Genomic DNA, 22941 nt, shown 5'->3' on the forward strand with positions numbered 1-22941 from the left:
TTAGGCCTTATTTTGTCTCGAGCAGATTTACGGAGGTTTTTTCAACTTAGCCCCATTGTTCGTAATTACCAAAATCACACCTCCATTGGCTGGTCTGCATTGCTTCATGCATGAACAGCAATCTGATCGAGCACTCTTGTTAGGATTCCATTCGTCATTGTAATTAGCCATAATCATAGCCTTCCTGGGTGCATGAGAATGTGCAAACGACCGATTCACAACCCCAACCTATTTGAATATGAATCTTCTCAGTGAGTAGCAATAAAATAGTGGAAACAAAGCAGCTTCTCTAGGGAATTTTGTAAAGCATCCCTGTCTCTGATTCTCCCCCCTTAAAAATGTTCCCTTTTTAGTATTTGAATTCTGTTTGCTAAAACAAGGCTTGCTTAATGAAGACAATGGCTTATTATTTCTTTAAGTGGCACAGCAGGGCCCAAGTATTACAGGCCCAGCTCTTTCAGCCTTTGCCAAGGACACAGGGAACAAAGGGGCAGGCAGTAACGCCAGGCAAATAGACCTCTCCTCACACTGCACTTCGGGAGCACTTTCCCCAGAGCAGGACCCAGGTCTCGCCTATTCTGGAACTCAAAGACAGGGTCTTTTTCTCGCCGTTCCCGTAAATGACCCGCCCGGCAGCCGCAGCCGCATTCCCAGTGAGCCCCCTAATGGTGACAGCTCCTCCCGCCCGGCCCGAGCCCGCGGGACGCAGCCTGGGCAGGCGCGGGGGACAGCCGAGCCCGATCGCTGCCAAAGCAGAGACGCAATTAGGTGGGAAAACAGGAATTTTGGCGACCGCAGCTCTGGCACGATGATCTAGTTAACTTTTTAACATATTTAGCAATATTTCAGCAAGAAGAAGTCTCAGAGGCACACTAAGTGTCGAATAACAACAATTATTACTTAAGTTGCCACGTACCTCCGGACTGAAATGAAATTCTGGCTTGTACGATCCCCAAACCAGCCTTTCTTGTATAATGATTATGAATTGATTTTTTTTGTTTGTTTATTGAGGAAATAATAACACGTAAATAGTGCATGGGATAGCACACAACCCTGCAGTTTTGTTAATATTTAATTTTGAAATGATAACCCTCTCATGCAATATCTTACATTAGTTTTTCTTGCTACAATTTCTTGTTTCCAGAGCCTTCAACTTAATAGAGCAGCTATGCAATGGTATTTTATTCATTCAAATATTTTATTCAACTTAAGACTATTAGTAAAAAATATTAATCATAATAATAAACTATAGATTAACTAAAGATTTAAGGAGAAAGTCCCTTCAAATGATCATAAAGCTAATTTCACAATATTATCTCCAATGGAAGATAAAGAGAAAATATTTATTATATATAGGTCTCCACATATGTAGGAGAAATGGCAAGTCCAAGTGTTTCACACTTACAGTCTTGAGTCAGCAATTGTTAATTCTTGTAATTAACATAACAGCCTTTCTCCTTAATCAGTCTAACGTTTTCATGAAAAGAAAATAGAAATCTCAGGATTTATTGTAACTAATAAAGGGGATAATTACTAGATCACATATTAAATAATTTTGTAGATTGATCTTCACTGATTTAGAAACCCTGCTAAATGTGGGGGTGGGAGGGTTGACACTTGTACTGTTTCTGGGGAAACAGCTACTTTCAGTACAAAGCTATGCTTTCTGGCAGACTGGTGAAGTCCATGGTCAGATTATCCTGAAGAAACTGCAGCAAGGAAGAGATGCAAATTAAATCCTGCCAGATGTTGCTCTGCCATTCTAGCTCAGAAAATAGTTCCATAGCAACCATTTCCCTGTCAACCCTTACAGTCCATGCTGAAGAATCTTTCCCAGATGCTGAAAAAACACTACTGTTTTAACTAGAATAGCAAATACTTTAAAAATAACAATATTCAGCAGGCTGCAACAGAAAGGCATCTAGTTACACAGAAGTTTTTGTCCTCTTAGGCTTCCCCATTACTTTAGAACAAAGAGAAATCAGGGAAGTAAATAAAACAAATGTAAAGTTTTGTGATGGTAGCTGTTGCTCTCCTGTTGTATCCCTTTTTGATCTCTTTGGGTACATCTTGGTGTGATGCTGCAAACATTCTGTATGGGTATTTGTATTCTGACGTCATCACTGAAAACTGAACAAGATTGTAGGATTATCTCTTGCCTTCAGCAGAGAACCAGGCTGAAAAAACCCCTGATTTTAATATGCAAAACATTTAACAAGTGAGACAGGGGGCTCAGAGAAGTGTTGCTACTTTCTTTGGGTTCAGTTTTGCTGATCAGTTGAAGGAGACAAATTTCTGGTACTTCTACAGCATGTCTCTTCAGTAACTTTTTTTGTAAAGGAAATAGATGATAGAGATTCTTAGTTCAATGAGACATATGTCACTCATTACTATTTAATTTAGATTTTAGGACTTTATCCTCCATACTTGACTGATGTTTTGGCAAATCACTAGAGAAAAAACTCTTTAAATTCTTTATATCAGTACCTGTAAGAACACATTTCACTAAAACTGAAAGGTGGTAAGTGGAAGAAAATCTTTTAGCTCATTACATAATACATAAATTGTTAAATTACATAAATTGTTAAATTATAGCAATATGGAATAAGATATAAAAGGTGTATGAATGATAATTTTATTACAATCTATTCCATACAGATTTTTTCACTACAATATTCCACCAAAATATTTTAACCATTTTCTGCATCAAAAGTCATCAAAATATGAAGAATGAATGATTTCATCTCTCCCATGCAATCTATACAAAAAGTGTGTAGGGTGGACTTTGCAATTCCATTCAAACAGTAACCATTAAGCAAAAAATCTTGGCATAGTTTGTGAACACTTTGGAAAAGAGTATCTTAAACTTATGCCTCTTTCTGTGAAGTTAAGGATTCTTCCTGTTTATGCCCCATGCTTAACTTTGCTCAGAAAGATGAGATACTTGTTATGACTTATACAACAAATTCCCTCCTCACCAAATTTTGAAATTCTGCTGCAATGAATGTCAGCTTGCTAAGAAAGTTTCTGCTGTCTCAATATATTTTGTATATGTATGATAGATTCACTTTTACTCTACTGCTTTTTTTCCCACTTCTGTGTGGCAACTGAACATTTGTACAATTTAATGTTTCAGTTGTTATTAAAAGCTTTTCTGTAAAGTTTACTAATAAAGACTAAGGTAAAATGAAATTTAGATCACTTCATTATTCTGTAATATTTCTTATATAAGTCCAGCCAACTGAAAGCATGCAGCCTTGTCTGAAAAACAGAATAGAGATTATATTGAGCTAGCTATAAAATACATATTTTAATAGAATTCTATATATTTTTATACCATTTTTGTAGACTTATTTTTATATAAGTATATAGATTTACATAAATATTTATATGCATGCTTAATTATTTGAATCTCTTCTCAGCTGCAACTATTCCAGACAAACTGTTCTCTCAAACCACAGATGTCATTGGATTATATTTATGATCTATACTTTTGAGTAGCCCTCTGGGTGCACAAACACAATATTATACTTTTTACTGTGTACTCTGTGTTCCATAAAAATGAGATTTTGTACCAATGGTTTTTTTTTTTTAATATACTAATATCAGACTTTAACTAGCTCATTTTCCTTGGGGTCTCCATATAGCAATGCACTTTATTGACTTGTGTATACAAGGAATAGTGATTACTCTTAGATCGGTGTCACACAGAGCTGTAGTTAGAGCAGAATACTTGATTTTAAGTTGACCACCTCCAGCATGATTCAAGACAGAAATCATGTACATAACGTATTTCCATTTCTTACTATAATGCAAGCAATTGAGAATAACTAGTCATAAAAACAAATATACTGGTTATTGATTCTATTGAAATAGAAAAGCTAAACATTCCTACTGTTATAATTGGAGTAAGATTAGGCTTCAAAATATTAAAAGGCATGAATAACAGCTGCATACTGAAAGGTATTTTATTCAATACATATTGAGGCATAAGGTTTCACAGCTCTATGAAAAGTTTAAGATATAACAAACAGTCTTTTAATAGAGATGGAAACATTCAATTTTGGGTTTTGATTTTTTTGTTATTAAGAAGTAGGAGGTTTTATTTATTTTTATTTTCCTTAAATAGATAACCCCACATACATCTCTGTAGAAATATTATTTTTTCTTCAAAATTTATCTCTCAAATTCAGGATGCTAGAATAAAGTTACAAAATAATTAAATATGGCATTACAAAAGAAACTTGTTTCACTCTCATTCTAGAGAACTTTCAGTTAGTTTCTGCACTGCACAGAGTAGGATAGTAAATACTATGTATTTAAGATTGCAAAAATACAGGCAGGCAGATAAATACTGTAGTCAAAAATTATAGGACAGTTCTGAAGTTGCATCACTGAGTACTTGTTACATTTGTTACACAATGCAAAATGTGATCTTTTTGTTTTTTACAAAGATGTCATAAAGTTTTTAGCTATAGAATCAACCTTCCTCATCTCAACAGGGATGACTTACACACTCTGCAGAAAGGCCCTATCAGAGAAGATATACGGTGTAAATTTATTAGCAGTTTGGTGTCTACAAAACCTTTGATTCTTTGGCTGAAGAAACTGAAAGATGTGTTCTTGCTAAGAAAGAAGAACTTCAGAAAAAGAAAGAATAATCAAAAGATGCATTGGAGGGCTCTGGATGCCCTCTTTCTGCCTCGTGAAAAAGAAGAGAACATTTAAGGCCACAGAGTATTTCACTTTAAAATTTTTGTATGTCTACTCCTTGTTTTCCAGGGACCATACTTCAGAGACCTGGATTTGATTTGATTTGGTTTGAATTAGAATTGCCGAGTAGAAGAATAAAGAGGGTTTGGTTTGGTTCCACTTCTGTCTGGAAACTACATTTTCTGTGTTTTTAACTGAAATACTTGTTTCATTTTACTTAAATAGTATACTTTGATTCTAGGCAACTTTAAAGCATTTAATTTAAAGAATTCGAAGAACAGTTTCTAAAGTCTTTCAATTACAGCCCTCATAAAAATTGTATAAGTCAGTAGGAGCTGAACAGAAAAAATAAATAAAATTAAGTGATCTGAACAGTCAGGTCTAAGAATAAAATTACCAGCTTCTAATTAATCACTAAATTATTAAAATAATTATCAGGATTAGGTTACAGTTAGAAATCTAATACAAAGTCTTCCTCTGTGACCTTTCTCTGCAAGACAGGTTTCGTAGCATAAACTGTATAAAACAAACTGATGAACATTTATGAGGTGATCTGATAGAACACTGAGGCCACTATAAAAAAGCACAGATTATAAAGATATAAAACAAAATACTCTTCATGCAATGTTCCTAGAGACCTAGATATTTTATTTTTTAAAATTGTACACATGTATAAAATGGATTTAAGATGTCTTCCCTCCCTCCTTCCCTCTGCTTCCTCATCTACTGCCAGGGCTCTCACTCCTTTGCACCAGTACAAACATCTCTGTGGCTGCTGTCAGGTTACTGTAATGACCTAGATAAAAATAAAACTAAGAGGAAAAAACCCACAAAACCAAAACAAAACCAAACCCACCACAAATGCATTTTTTACTGGTTTTAAGATCTACCATTATAGTGATCTGATTAATAGATGGAAACCTAAGTGCAACCGAGAGAGCATTGAACTGTGGCACAGGACATGAAAAACAGATGGAAGTTCCTTAATCTGGTTCTGATGCAACAGCAAGCGTTCATGTAGCTCTATCCCAAGTGAACTCTCCATCCCGCATATGAGATCAAGTCATATCCTAAGGGAAAAATATATGATTCTGTAGTAAAATAGCATAATAATGAATCAAAGTGTAATTTTTGTTGATTGTGATGTATGGCATTTCCTAGTTTGTTAAAAAAGCAAATGAAAATTTAAGATTTATGTGGCATCATACTAGCATAAGGAACATTTATTGACAGAGACAGAATATGTAATCCAAAAATGTGACCCTTTCAACATTAATAAGGATGTGCTGTTTCTCACCATCCTTGGGAATGGAAAAACAGAACAGTATCCAAACACAGAAATTTTCCCACAAATCCAGTGGTATCATTAGAACATATAGACTCAAAAATCCTGAACACCACCCTTACTTTATCCTAGTTTTTCTAGCCCAGTAACTCCACTTGAGCAGTCTGTTTTTAAAAACATTAGTTATTCTTGCAAATAACACTACGCACAAGTAGAAGGAGCCAAAATGTCACCAGCTTCGATAATTATGCTCAGGTATCCTTCTTAAAGGGCAGTTGGATTGATATTCCTTACTCTGGTCTTGCCTTAGTAGAGAAACAAACTGCAGTCAAACGAGTGCAGGTAGATCCAAGGGCCTGGAAGGATTTATGAATCTTTAAGGTTAGATGTTACCCACTTATCCAATACTACATCTTTAAGACTTTCCAGACATTTCTATAGTTGTGTCATTTCTACAGTTTATGCTTGAAAACTCATCGTCACATTGACCATTCTAAATTACCAAAGTAAACCAAATGTTAATAGGAGGAAAGAACATAGATATATTTAAGCACTCAAAGACAGTAAAACAGCAAACACAAACAAATGAAGAAATGGGGGGTTCAAAGAATCAATCTTGTTTCTTTAACTACAAAATGACATTGCCTTTCTGATGTTATTGGTGCATGTACATGCGTGCACACCCACACCAGACCTTGGAGGAGATATTTTCGTAGCAATGCTTAAGTCACTATTGACTTTCCTAGAACATGTGGAATTTATATTTCCATTTTACACCCCCCCAAAATGTGAAAGGCAAACCCCAATATCAAGAACGATTAGTAAATGTATACTAGAGCTTAAATTTTAAGGAACCTTTTGAAATGTGAAGAAAAATTGTGGTGTTCTCCAAGCAGAAGTGCAAAGCCCTGCAGCTTGGATACAACAACCCCCTATACCCCCTATACCAGCAGAGGTTGGGAACTGGCTGGTTGAGTAACAGTCCTGTTCCCTTGAGGGTTACGGTGATTGCCACGTTCTAGTGCAGCCAGTAGTGCTCCTGTCATAAAGAAAGCAAATCACGTCCTGGGCTGTGTTAAAAATAATGTGGCCAGCAAGTAAAGGAAAAATATTGTCCTAAATGGCTATGTAGAATACAATGTCCTGTTTCCTCACCCCACCGTAAGAAATACATTGAAAAGCTGGAAAGATGTTCCAGTTCAGGGTTACCAAAATAGTTGTCAGATAAATTATTTACTATTCCATATATTGCCTCTAGGTTCTGGTATTCAATAGTTTGGCAGGAGATTTGTGAGGTATTAGATACATTTTTTCCTCATTAGATTTTTTTAAGTTAAAGAGAAAACAGATAAGCCTGTCCACTTCAGTCACTTTTAGAACCTGAGACTATATGACAGGTACTGTTGAAAGTCTTCTAATCATTTGAATCACATGGAATCTAGAGGCCCAAAGCACTTTGTGCATTGTCAATAGACTAGTCATACTAATTTTAAACATCTCTGGCTTTCCTGCATGAAAAAGGGATATTCCTTGGTAAGCTAAATCAATATCAAAGCCTTCAAGAAGAATTAAACTGACACAAGTTTAGAGAGTTTTTAGTGTGTTGACTGTGGAATCTAAAGCTGGAGGTCTTTTTACATTTTTCATTTAGTTATGGTAGACTGAATATGAATCTCAGACTTCTTATGAATGCAGTTTTAAATTTACCTGATATGGCTAGAAAGCGAAACCAAGTATGTACTGAAAAATACACATGTATGTATAAATACTGCACATGGTAAAGATGTAGTTTTAAGTTAAAGGAATGTTAAGAATATAATAGAACAAATGAAGTCTGTTAACACATTTAAAGTTGTACCATTATTTTTGTGCTTCACTTTCTTTACCTGTAAAACACCTGTGTTTCAGAAGCATAGGGAAGTCTTATTCAGTAAGCAGCAGTATGTTATGACATTTTCAAAAGGAAGGTAATGCAGAAATACAAAATAGTAGGCTCATCCATCTAATTTCATAGAATCACAGAGTAATTTCCTTTGGAAGAGACCTCTGTAGATCATCTCATTCAATTCTCTGCCACAAACATGGATAACTATTTTTCTATTATCCAGCTGAAATTTTCTTTATTGAAAATTGTGACTGCTGTCTTTTCGCTTTCTGTTGTGCACCAATGAAAAGTGTCTGGCTCTGTCTCCTCCATAACACCCCTTTAGGCACTGGAAGACTGCAATTAGATCTCAATTAGCTTTCTCTTCCCTAGGCTAACCCAACCAATAAAATGAACAGAAGATTCTGGAATAAACTCACAAACTAAATGAGATGGTGGGAGTTTGAAAGGACTGCGGAGTGGTTAATGATCTAGAAACCATTCATGCAGTGATTAATAGCAACAACTGCCCCAAAGATATCTGATGACCAGGAAAAGCAATAACCTTCCAGAAATTATAGAACAATAGTTATTACATCCCTAGCTAGTAACAACATTGAAACTTTAAAAAAACCTTCATACCAAAACAAAAAGCTAAGATGAGCATTGGATAGGATATAGATATACACTTTTTGCTAAGGAGGAATGAATGGTTTGAACTTATTTAAATTCTTGAAATATCAATAAAGTTGTAGGCAACTGGGGAAATATGTGATATTACAAACTACACCTCAACTAGAAGGTGTTTCTTTAGGTCTTGAAAATGGCTTTGTCATGGTTCTTCATTAAAATGTAGCATTTATTGGAGAAGAGGGTAAATATTTCTATGAGGAAAAAACCTCACACACAATTAAAGTTAGGAATAAATAGGACTAAAAAGTAAGTACAGTAAGAACATAATTTTTGGTACACCAAATCTGTGATTTAGATAGATTGACTTAGATGGGAATTTGCAAACAAAGAACTTAACTATTTAGCACCTTCACCAAGTACTTTAAAGTATTCTGAAATAAATACTCATCAAATGTGACTCAGGTACTACATATTGCTGAGCAACTGTAAATAATTCCTTGCAGGAAACTTTATTCACTAAAGACCTGAAGACCTGAATCAAATAATTTTCGTATAATATCATATCAGATCAGACATAACTACTTTAAAAAACTCATTTGGAAATAAAAGGCACTAGTTTTTATCTAGATAATATCTTAGAGCCTTATCCTGTTATACCACCAATTTCATAACCTGCAGGTGAGAATGTGGATATAAGCAAAGACATTTCTTAGCTGATATGGAAATATTGTTTTAAATACAAAAACTTAGAAAAACCATTCTAATTTGCTAGTGCACATTATCCCTGTGTAAGGATGGAAGAGTTTTGACTTCCTTACAGAAGTAACAGCAGCATAAAAGGCTGCCACTTTATAATGAAATATACATGGGTACAGAATTATTAAAGCAGAGAAAACACGCTTCACTCTTAGAGAGAACTCACTTTTACATTCGAAGGCTTATCAGCAAACCTCTGATAAAATAAAAGATTATGAGGAACAGCACAGTTCCAGCAGTCCCAACGTGTATTTGCAACTTTTAAATTTTCATCAAATAACCCAATGCTAACCAGTAACTGGAATTTCGAGCTACAGCTAGAGAAAATCCAAAAATTAAGTCACTTCTTGAAAGATATTCTTGAAAGATTATTCTAACCTGATAGTCGTCAACATATTAGATGATATCACCACCTTAGGTTATGTTTAAAAAACCTAGATTAATAATCTAGGATTCTTAATGCATAAATTAACAATTACGTGGGGAAAAAATATGGGGCTGAATCTCCTGCTCTCCATGATTGTTATTACTGATGGTTACTAGTTTTGTCTAACTAATGCATCAGGAAGTGGTCAGGCGGTGGACAGGATTATCTGGGTATGTCCCTTCCATCTGAAATATTCTATTCTATTCTATTCTATTCTATTCTAATCATGTGAGCATTTGAAATTAACTTCATGCAAAGTCAGTCAGATAGTCTTAATCACCTTCTGAGATGGTAAATCCATATAAGTTTGACTTTCCATACTCTTGAGAGCAAACTATTGTCCCAATTAGCTGCAAATCTGCACACAAGACATAGACATAACCTTGTTTTCTGTTATCATGAATGTCTGGAGAGAAGAGATCACTGATGGACTGATGTCAGGAAGTATGTGAACAGGAAGCTGTATTCACACTTGCTATACATAGCTTAAGGACTTCTGTTGTAGGTGGACTGAATTTTATGAACTTCTTTTATTATTTCACAGAAATAATAGATCAAATTTATCACAGTTGATGATAAATATATTGCAAATCATATGCTATGCATTTCTGATTTAATTTGTCATGGAATTTTTTTGAGTAAGTTCAAGTTAAAAAATTAATAAAAATCCATGCATAAATTCAATAAAGATCAAGGTTTTTCCTTATCAGATAAACTCTATCAAAAAAAAAAATATTGTTTTGGGGAGGGTTTATATTATCATTACTCTGGACAGATGCTTCTTATAGTTTGTCAAAAAAGGACAAATTCAGGGATATTACTGAAGAGTTTGAGACAGCTTATTTTTCCAATCTCTTCAGAAAAACATCAAAGAACATAAGGAATAAAAATAGTAAAGCAGAAAGAAGACATAAAATAAAGATTTAATTCTAGAAAACAAAAATGCAGCTTTTCTCATCTCTAGCTTAAGCTAGAAATTCCCAGCTAAATTAGAAAATTGGCAACTATTATTTGAGCTCAATATGAATCAACCCCTGAGAGCTGTATGACAGCAAGAATTTTAAACAGGCTAGCTTGTTTTAACTATGAAAGGAGTAGAGTAGCCATAATAATGATGGAATACAAATTTCCAAACAAATGCATACTTTTGTATCAATTTGTACTTGCTTGTGGCTTCACCCAAACTGCTGCATGGAACAGACGGTTAGATTTTGGAACAGACATAAAAAGGACTGCAGTGTTCACTAGATAAATATGTGGCCTGGCTTTTGTTGTTTTTTGGGGGTTTTTTTTTGGCAAGCATTTGAACTGATCTGTGAACATATCAAGCAAAAAAATCCTATTAAGGTTAAGTTAATGCATTTTGTCTTTAACACTGTGGAAGCACAAGGTAAGCAACAGCTCAAAGGAAACTTAAATTCACCTGAGTTCAAGTGCAAAATTCACACTCTAGCCCAAGCTTTGATAAAAGGAACGTATCTGCCTCAGATATGAGCTTTGTCCAGGGCCCCTGTCTACCACTCTAGGAATAATAAGAGTAGCAAGGTTCCAATGCTGTTACTAAATGGCAAGGCAAAGTAGGGGTCTCCCATCTGAACTGGCCTTTTTAAGAGCCTGAAAGGCCAAAATAAGAAGCACAGAATGGGAACATAACTGACTGTACAGGCCCGTATAGATATTTATGATTCAAAGGTGTACCACCACTGGCTTCTGACCCTAGCAGAATTTGTTTGGATATGAAGAGAACAGAGCAATATTGACTGTGTTACTTTTTGACAGCAGAACTGTACTTCAGTGCACATAGTCTTCATTATGAGACAAGATCCCCTACATTACAATAGAACTCATATTTCTAAGCAGATCTGCATTCAGACTAAAGTTTCAACTACACTGGAAGCAACATCCTCTTTTAGCCTCACTGTAGCCTGAGAAGATATTAATCTGAATATTTGTATCTCTTTAAAGACCATCATTTGTGATTTTCATTTGTCTTTTTGTAATAGTTCTTTAAATAAGGCATGGATTTACTTGCATATATGAATATAATATTAATTTGAAAACAATGCATGAGATTTAAATTAATTATTTTTAAGTCTAATGTGTTAGTTAGGTTATTGAGACGTTTAACTCTGATATTCTAAATACAGAATTCTACCAGGTCCTACAGCGATTTAAATTTTTTCAACGTAGAGAGGCTATGTAGCTTTAAAACCAAAGTCAGACACTTTTTTTTTTTTGCATGGTATTGAAGGAAGCCACAGTAGAGCATACTAGCAACCCACAGATTCTGCCACTTAGTACAACTGCAGTTATTTGTGATTCCCCACAATTGTCTGTTTCCTGAGTGCCAATGTGGAAAGCTGAAAGCCAAGAGGAACTATCTCATTTAAATATTTAAGATATTTTATTTTTTCTCTGATAAAATACCACATGCTACAACTAGTGTCAAAAATTCACAGTGCTATTTGAAATGTAAATATAGACTCAGCCTTCTTTTTTTTCATAAAACACATAATTCAGACACCTTAATAAGAGATTTTATCAGACACTTTAAATGAGCTGAATTTTTAAGATCGTTAATGTCTTAAAGATGCAATAATATCTTGAAACTAGCACCTCTTAAGAAAGTTACATCATTATGATTGAAAACAAACAAATGGAAGTATCTTTTTCTCATTGTAGAGGTAGGTACCTCTCACACCACTGCTACATAGTGCAAGCAAAAGTTTTACTTCAGTGGGTTTAATCACAAGGCATTAAGTGCATGGTTAAATATTTGCAGGAACAGATTTCTTTCATGCCAAATTTATATTTCATCAAACCAAGTTGTCAACAACTTTCAAAGGATGAGGAATTTAGGGAAAGGAAAAAAAAAAGTGTAAAATTTAGGTCTTGCTATTTTAGGAAGTTTTCATGAATGTTAATCCAAATGATTTCTGTCCAATGACACACTTATTTAATAAGAAAATATGTAAAAGGCATTCTTTACTTAAACCAGATCCTGCTGAGTTATCCTCAAGAATAACCCCATGAAGATAAACCCTTCATAGCTAAGCAAGAGGAGATACAGATGAAAAAAGCAAGATGGAAGAAAGTAAAATGACAATCAAATAGATATTATTAGCAAAGACATACTACTATTTTGCAGAATAATAATATGAGGAATGAGAGCAGTGCTCAGGCCAGATCAGAACTCAGTAGCATAGTAGATGTGAACATGAATTTGATGCGAAATATTCATTGAGGCTAGTGATGAGAAAATGATGCTGAAATGATGATGAATTAATTTATACTTTGAAAGTAGTATAGGAAATGAAATGGAACTGACAGAGATAAATTTGCCTCATGTACATGCATCATATATAGTGGACAACAAAAATGAAACAATGAAAAATTAACAAAATATATATTGTTTGTCACAAAACTGATGAGAACAGACATCCACAAAAAATACACTTCCAATGCAGAGACATTCATTGAATACGGTTTTAGAGTATATGTTTCCAGTGATAGCGAACTTTTCTCTATTAATTTTATAGACATACAGTATGACATTTTCTTAAATGCCTCACATTCTCCTTTACACCTTATTATTTTATAAGCTGTATTATAACTGTTTAACATATCTCTTCAACACTCTTACAGCAAAATAAGGTATTTACAATTTGTATTTAATTTCTGTAGTTTCTTAGCTCAACATTTTCATCATCTTTAGTCAGTCAACAGCATACACAATATATGAATACCCATACCTATGTTGGGTACTGACTTTTATTTATACAAAAGAAATAATTGATAATGATGATCCAGTTAATCTGCACTGCTCTGCTTTTCTTCACTGAATTTTATGTTGTTCAGAAAGTATACTTGTCTGTATGAGCTAGGTCAGGATATCCATGGCTACATCAAATCAGGTGATTGTGGAAAGCTACAGAACCATTTCATTTCTAACAGATGCTACGGATACCTCAACAAGCAAGAAGTTCATAATCGTAGAGGATGACTCTTCCTGCTATTCACATGAATTTTTTATGCTACACCTTTGTGTTTTTCAAGGCAAACTCTACCCCAAATATTCATATTGAAAGACTGTATAATTCCTACATTTCTTTCTTAGGTAAATATTACACTTAACTCTATGCCATTTTTTTACCTGAAATGATATTTAAAAAATCAGAATTGATACGAAAAAGTAGTTGAAGAAATTATTCAGTATCTGAGCCTCAAAGCAGAATGGTCACAGTACATGACTACCAGAAATGAAAACATCAAACACACATTGATTTTTATGTTGTCAATTCCATTTGTTTTGTCACTTGCCAGAGAACTCTGCAATATTTGGGTAAAAGGAGGAAGGCTGATAACTAATGGCCAGAGAACAAGTCATCCATTAATTGTATAGGGCTCAGAAATCACCTTCAGGGTAGATAGAGAAAATTCATCAGTGCTATGTTTGTCGCACTGAACAAAACTTCCTGACAAAACAACAAGATGCACTTTTAAAGACAGATGTTTCTGCTTGTAGCTTAAAGGTTAAAGTGGAACAAGTCCTGGCACTTCTAGATGACAACCTTTCTAGCCAGGAAAAGCTTACTCTGCCTGAAAATAACAAGTATAACAAGAAGTCTTGGCTATATTACCTACTTACTTTCTAAAATGCTTCCATCTTCAAGAAGAAAGGTATCTGCTTACCTGAAGGAGGAGGAGCAATTTGTTTTTGTCCTACATGTCAATTTACCAATTTCCAAAGCTTACACCACCACTTGTGTCCTCTGGAGTCCATAGTAACGTGAATTGTCTTTATCCAAGTACCTAGCAAATCATTGTCACATAGCAGCAGTCGACCTTTCTGTTCAATCTATGCACTTTTCAGGAGCTATAAATCAGTTGACTTTCAAGCTCGATGAGATGGCATATGCCCTGGTTTGAAGAACAGATGGAGGCTTGGGGGAAAATTGTTTCTGCAAGCTTACTACAAGCAGCACTGCTCCATAAAGTGAAACCATGTCACACTAATTTCTCACATAAATTATACAGGCAGGGAGCACCAGCCCATTCAGCAGAAAATCTTTCATCTAGCTTTCAGAGGTCATTTAGCAAATTTAAATTAGTTATTTCTGATCCATGGGCTGAGTTTTTCATTCCATACACTTTCAAGAGATGGCAAATTACATCAAATAAAGGAATGACTTTAATTGTGTATTCAGGGAAAAAGGAACAGTAAATTAACTGGCACAATATTACTGTTTTCTAGAATCCTGGGATAAGTTGCAACTATTAATTAGCCACAGAGGAATCAATGAATGAAATATGTCTGCTGTGTGCTACAGGAATCAGGTAAACTGTCACTATCTTTTGCAAGGCTTTTTTTAGACCCCATCTCAACACTAGTCCCCAGATTCAGCATTGATGTTGTTAAAAGAAAGGAGATCTCACACATTTGCAGGAAAACCTTTACTTCTTAAGAAAAACATATTATTCAGCGGTTAAGTAAATGGACATGTCATGTTTTTAAAAAACATGGTACATTTTTTGAGCACAGAGGAAAGAGCCATTTTGTTAAATTAATAAATTAGAAATATGAAAGAAATGGAAAGGACTAGAGGACCGTAAAAAAATCTAATTCTAGAAAGAATTACATTTTACAATCACATTACTTGTGAGCCACAAGTGGTAAAAAGGAGAGATTGCACTGAGTAACCTCTAATTCATAATGTGACATAACTCGGTGTTTCACCACAAACATTAGTTCAAATGTACAAAGTAAAATCAACCAATGAGTATACTGGTAAGTACTGAAATAGTCACAAGGATTTTTATAGGTTTTCATAAAAACATAGTGTTTTGCTACAGGGTTTTGCAGTAGCATTTTGATAAGAATCTTTTTAAATCTCTAACATTTCATATTTCTTCTAAGACCTAAGTATTATTAAAAATCTTTTTCAACAGAAAATTAAATCTAGCATTGTGCTTTTGAAAAGTAAGATTTGAATATGACAAATTTATTTGGAATCATGTTATTAGTGGTGGGATCAAATCAACAAAGAAACTTCAAACTTGAAAAATTTATTGTTTCAATACTTCCTCTGACTATATGTCCCATGGAATGGAAACTGGAAGTACCCAGAGTTACGCAACAACTTATAAAATGTTGCCTTAATTGAAGGACATCAGCTTGGTACCCCATTTTAGTCAGTAAATGATTAAACTGAAAGATGATTAAACTTAGCCATGACACATAAAATGCTAGAGTCAATATAAAAAATCCAACCACGAACCTATTGCATATAAATATCAAATTAACACATTGTTAAATATAAATGTAATTAGGTCAAATCTAACACTTTCTTAGACTTAAGACAGAGATTTGAATTGGCAGTTGTTAAAAAGGATGATGATAAGCTCTAGAACTTTCATAATTTGAGACATTATCATAGAATCATAGAATGGTCTGTGTTGAAAAGGACCTTAAGATCACCTGGTTCCAACCCCTTCACTGTGGTTAGGGATACCTTCCACCAGATCCACAACCATAGGTTGCTCAGTCCTGGCCTTGAACACTTCCAGGGACAGGGCAACCACAAATTCTCTGGACAACCTGTTGCAGTGACTCACCAGCCCCATAGTAAAGAATTTCTTCCCACTATCTAATCTACACTTACTCTCTGTCAGTTTAAAGTCATTCCTCCTTGTCCTGTCACTACATGCCCTTGCAAAATCTCTCTCCATCTCTCTTGTAGGCTCCCTTCAGATACTGAAAGGCTACAATTAGGTCATCCTGAAAACTCCTCTTTTCCAGGCTGAAAAATCTCAATTGTCTTAGCCTTTATAATTTATAGATGGACAGGCTGCTGGGCCATCTTGGCTAGACTATGCTTTTGCCAAGAAAAGTTGGACCAGATGGTCATTGAGAATTGTATGATTCCATGATTCTGTGATAGCTGATCAAAAATGGATTCCTGTGAGCATTATCAACTAAAAACTTAATCGATTGTAGGAAAATTTGTAATATCATAGGGAGAAAAAGGGACAGGCTAATGAATATTATTTAAATCTGGCAATGAGGATCCCGTTCTACTGCAGTCAATGGATATTTTGTTGTTTTATTTGCTAGCAAATATATTGCATTTATTCTCTCTTTGTATGATCTAGGGTCGTAGAGGGGGCATATGTACACTACTAAATAACATTGCTCAAGAAATTTAAAGGAGTTTTCATTAAATGAAAACCAGGTCATAGTCATTAAGATGTGCCTATTTCTTAGAATTCTGCATTTAAAAACCAAAACTAGAACAGTCTTGTGATAGCAATTTTAAACAATCTCTAAGAAAAAGTCACATGCACATCAGCCAAGACAACACTTTTTATAGTGATTAGCTGGGTATTAATATCACAGTCATAAAGAATGATGAATGACATTTGTCTAAACACAACTGTTTATGCACAGTATTTGCTTGTGCTTGCTTCAGTAAGCCATAGTATACAGATTATTAATAACTTCCAACTTAAGATGATGCAACTGAACTATTGCTACTTTTAGTTTAAAGCTGAATATTTCTTTCTTGCTACCATGCCACACAGTTTGCTGTATTACTGTCTTCATAGAAAACTGAGAGTTTTACTTTACTTTAAAATAAAAAAAAATTATTTTCCAAACTATTCCTTTACACTACATCTGTTAATACAATTGTGGGGTTTTTTTCCTACAGGGAGCATCTAAAATTTGCTTCTTCAAGACTTTACTTCTTCACCTCCATTCATACTTCTATCTATTATTATGCATTATTATGTACTATTTCTGGCTTAATAAATTCTTGCTTTCAGTTGTCTTTTTTTTGAATCCACACTGCAATTTTCTGTTATACCCACACACTTGTATTGGAGACAGGGCTTATAAAAGGATCACTGGAATGATTTTTTAAAAAGGAGCCCTCTGGGAAAGATAAACAGAGGTCAAGTGCAGCAGAAAACTGAACTATTGCTTAAAACACTAACGAAGACATTAACTAAAATATAAACTAACATGACTCCATGATGTACTTACTGTGTCTACGCATGATACATGACTGTTTCTCTTTCTACATAATTTTGCAAAAAGCTTTCATTCTGCATGACAGCACTTGTGGGGTACTTACTGGTTTTTTTACAGTGTCCTCTCAACATCTTTTACTAAGAAGACATTAAATACAGTTTAACAAAAAATAGAAGCAGAAAAAATATGTCTCTAAAATAATTTTTTTTGGAAGTATTATTTTTCACAGCAGTTTGCTCTCTTTGCTTTCAGATTCTGAGGCTGCAATTCCATGAACAGTTAAACTAACCTAGCAGTTCATCACCGCTGAAAGAAAAAGTTTTGAAATCCCTCAACTCTCTCACATTTTTCACTGTACTTCACTACTGTTTCTCTCTTCTTCACCAACAGACCGCATTAGCACTCATGGATTGTCATGTAATCAAAGTTTCCAGGACTATGAACATGTTGCTTATCGAGAAAAAACACACTCACCTTCTTTTCCTGAGTTAGTGAGATAAAATTACTCACAGAGGTCTCTGATAAACTTCAGTGCCAGTGTCAACTATGCTTTAGAAATAGAGAGCAGAAGAGGTGAAGCTGAACCTCCCCTTAGACGGCAATAAGCTTAAAACCCCTCAACTTCTTGAATTACATCTTGAACTACACAAATTGCAAGAGGACAGTATAATAATGGGGCCATTCTGTAGGGTAAATGAGCTCCATCCAATTACTTTTAATTTATTTGGGGATTTGAACTTTAGGTACCAGCTTAATCATAGCAGTTCAGAATTCTATGTAAACTAGTATACAACATACTAATAAAAACTGTAGTTCTATGGAAAGTTCAAATTATTTGTAATCCGTACTATTAAAATCAACCTTCACTAACAGGTGCAAGGAGAAAGTGTATGTGCATTCCAAATTCATGATGTTGAAGGCAGATCACTTTCTTTCACCACTGCATTTAGTTTCTATCACAAAGAAATAATTTTGCTACCATAAGTTATACTAGCTCCTGAAAAAAAACCATTAACTGTGTAGGAAAGAGGAGATGAAGAGAAACTAAAATGGTAGAAGTCATATCCTTAGGAGACATTGACACTCTGGGAAAAAACCTCCTAAGCCCCAAAAGATGGATATCATGTTCATGTTGACATTTTGCTTAAAAAGTTGGAGTTTCTGAATTTGGTTTTCATTTCTCTGAAATTGCTACAATTCTTTTGAAGAACAGAAGCTTTTTTTACTCCTGCATAATGACTTGCATAATTAACTCCACTCCCTAAAAAATAATTTTTCAAACATTCTGATGACTTTCTGTTTGATACAGAGAGACTGCATTTCAAACACATACTGTATAATTCAGAGATACTTTCTTGGTTTTTATCAACTTTTTTAGTCAAAGGTTTAATTGCATCCTGACCTTTTTTAATTCAGTATCATATATTTAAAAATTGAAGTCCTTTTCAGACCTGAACTATGAGCTTTTATTATTCATATCTTGGTATGAGATTGTGCAAAAGAATGTATTAATACATTTTGAAATAAAATTGCAATATACATAAGCAGAAAAAGAACTGTGGGATCCCACAAAAGTAGTCAAAAGACTTATAAATACTTTAGTACATTCTTTTTATATAAAGATCACTTTCTAATATTATCAAATTCTAAATAAACAACAATTTATGTTCCCAAGTTTTATGTTTAATACACTTTAGAAATACTTTTTCAAACCATACCATTATTATTCATTCTCTCTTAGTGGAAAAAATCAAATACTTAATATTTGGAAAGACCCTTGAATATTTGTTCAATAACTCAACCAAAGAAGTTGTGTATTTCCAGATCTTAAAAACTACTTTATAAAAGAAACATAAGCATTAAATATTTGCAGAAATTTTAAGGCACTGATATATATGCAGTTCTATTTATGATTACTGAGGAAGGATAAAAACAATGGCTTCAAATTAGATATTAAAATGTTATATCAAGTTTATACCATTTAGCACAGATTCACTGACTGCTAGTACATCCACTGAATGGGGATGAAAAGTCTGGAATGCATTTTGAATTTTTTTTTTAGTTTAATTGCAATCAAAGCCAGAAATTTGTGTACCGTGTTATGTTTTGTTTTCACAGAGATAATTAACAAGTAATTCTCTATATTGAGTTTTTGAAAATGACAAAAAGACAACTTTTCTCCAGATTTGAAAGCAAACATTAGGAACCCCAAGACAACCATGTCTTCTTCTTTTAGACATAAATGCAGTTATATCCTCTAGAACCACATAATTTTGCTTTGGCATTATCAGAGTTTTTTTGATCCTTTTTTTTTCCCTCTGGATGGTATTCTTTAGAATCAGGTTCGATTTCCTGTTCTTGTATATAATATGTTGTAAATGTATATTATCTTTTCACATTTTTTCTTCCATTAGGTTGAAACAGGTTTATTTGAACATGCAACAATAGTAAAACTTACCAATCAGAAGGACAGCATTACAGAAATATTCTAGCAGATGCCTATCTACACTTAAAGAATTAGTCTGAAAATTCACCAAGAACACACATCTTGCTATAATGGTCCTCTAGTGAGATCTAATTTGCTTTGGTCCCTTTTTTAAAGAAAAGACACCAAGGTAAACACCATGGTTTATCTGCACAGTTTAAACTTGTTTATCCTTAGGATTAATTTGGAGCAAGAATGCCTCTTTCTAAATTTAGTGCATTTTGGAAACCATTAAGCTATGTAACAACAACAAAACACCATTATTTCATAATTAAATATTCAACACATGCAGTTACTCAGAAATAGTTCTACACAGTTCCTGAAGTTTAAGTTTATATTTTATCTAGGTCTACAGTTATCTACATAACTACAGTTATGCATAGCCAGCCCTTACAGGTAATTAATTAATCAATCATGGGCTTAAAATTATAGATATGCAGAACTGTCATAATATCAAGGGTCATTTGTGTGTATTTTTTGGTATATATTAACCAAACACAATTCATGTATATTAAAGCATTCTCCTGTTCTGGCTGAAAATGACAGTATTCTGTCCACAGAATTACAATATAGTGAATAAGTGTTCAAAGTGTTTAAAAAAAAAAATTAACGTCTGACAATTACAGTTTTGTTTCAGTAATTATAGAAACAAACAAAGAAGCAAATAAAATACATCTGTGTATTTTACAGGAAAGAACAAAATCCTTTAGCATTTTCCTATGTCAGTAAAAAATCAGTTTCTGAGACTCTCCTGCATTTTCTCTCATGCACCACTTCATAGAAAAACTAACAAGAGTGAAATGAACCATGACATACATTATAACTAAACAGAGTAAATAAACCTCTCTCAAAATAAAACATTGATACTGTGCAATTATAGCAGGATTAAAATATCACTGTTACCATTTATTTCTTCTTTTTATCCTTCCACTAGATCATGATTCATGCAAATAATTATAGTTCAGCCAAGCTTTTATTTGCCTAGACACGTTCCATTAATAAAATATATATTTTTAATTGTCATGAATTTTAGCAGTATTGAGTAAAATATATTAATAAAAAATTAACTTCTTTATATGGATATAAAATTAAATATGATGAACTGATGAAAATTAGCCACTAAATGTCTTTTGGGTAGTGCAACTATGTCCTTAAAACAAGTGAAAAATACAGACCTTAGTTTATCTGTACCTTTAAATATCAGCTAATGATGAACATCATTCTCACCCTTTTGCAGCTCTGGGCAGCCTTTAAGACTTCAGAAGGTATCTAATGCAAAGTTTGAACTGGAAAATGCCAATTTGCCTGCTTCATCTACTTAAACTGCACAATAATCAATGACAGTTGTGTGTCAAACTAAACAATAGCCTCAAGTAATTCTACTACCTCAGTATTGTTTTCTTGAGTGTCTGCCGTAGAACTCAGCTGGGATTGATTTCTGACTAAATTGAGTGGCATGGAATAAGGGAAAGAAGGTTGGATCTGAACATGCCCTAATATAGGAATGGACTAGTCCATTACTGTGCTGCTTACTTGCATTCATGCTGAAGTTCTGATCTTTTTTTTCAAAAGAAAGGAGTAGCAGAATAGCAAAAAACCTCTTGCATGACATTTCAGTCCTACATTCCACTAGCTAAAAGCTAGTGTTTTACTGCAGTAGGTGGACAGTAGTTCTGTAAGACTGCAAATTGTATTAAGAAAAAACACATGCTGGATCTTTGGCTAGAGACTCTGCTGTTGTGATTGTTCATGGTAGTATGTTTTCAAACAATTAAAACTGTCAGATACAGGAATCAAACACTTTAGCATGCACCTGTGTTTGGAAGGCTTGCAGATAAGGTAGCCAGTTGGAAGTGACCCATAAGGATCACCAAATACAACTCCCTCCTCCTCACAGGACTACCTAAATCTAAATCATATGACCAAGAGCCTCATCCTGAAACTAACATGCTTGGTGCTGTGACCACTTTGCCGGGGAATCCAGTGACCAACCACACTCCCAATGAAAAACCTTTTGCTAATGTCCCATCTGAAATTCTTATGCAGCTTCATTTCATTTCCTGATGTCCTAAGTCAACTAAGCAGTCACTAGCATCATCTAGTGGAATGCCAGTCCAGTAGTATTTCTGTACCTCTCAGTTTGATTTTGAGAAATTAGAAATTACAAAGCCTCAAGATAAAAACTAAATTGTGCAGATTTTTTTGCAGTGGCTTGAAAATCACCTTTGGGTCTTACCAGGTGATGAAAGATCAGAGTGCAGGTTTAAGTTGTAAGCCTGTGAGTCCAGCAAGGGAATTTCTAGCGTTGCCTAAAGCCCAATTGCACTGGAATCTCATCTTGATTATGGGTAAAGTCTTTTGGGATAGAGATTCCCTTTGCTGCAAGAACTCTTAATTGTTCCTTGTGCTGATTCCAAACTGCTATAGGCAACAAAATAGTAGCACAAATCTTTCTTCTGTATTTCAATAAGCAAAAGAGCTACCTTAAAAATTTAGTTACTATCGAATATTGTACTACTTACCACACTACAGAGCTAATCCTGTTGGCTTCATTACAAGCAGAATCAGTTATAAGATTGCAAAATCCCTCTTTTAGTGTTGACTTGACATAGCTCTACATTTAAATTTTACATGTTTTTGACACGAACAATTTAAAATATTCTACAATCTGACACATTTTGTTCATGCATACTGCATTCATTTTCTCTATCATTGCTTCCAGCAAAATCTTAGTCTAGTCCAATAA

The 22941-nt window shown here is 34.2% G+C and overlaps 1 protein-coding gene across 1 annotated transcript in view; it reads right to left on the bottom strand.

Moving 5' to 3' along the window:
* Positions 1-22941, bottom strand: part of PACRG (parkin coregulated) — a 230931-nt gene that overhangs the window by 151974 nt on the left and 56016 nt on the right. The window lies entirely within an intron of this gene.

Source organism: Corvus moneduloides, chromosome 3, assembly GCF_009650955.1.
Source record: "Corvus moneduloides isolate bCorMon1 chromosome 3, bCorMon1.pri, whole genome shotgun sequence".
NCBI lineage: Eukaryota > Metazoa > Chordata > Aves > Passeriformes > Corvidae > Corvus > Corvus moneduloides.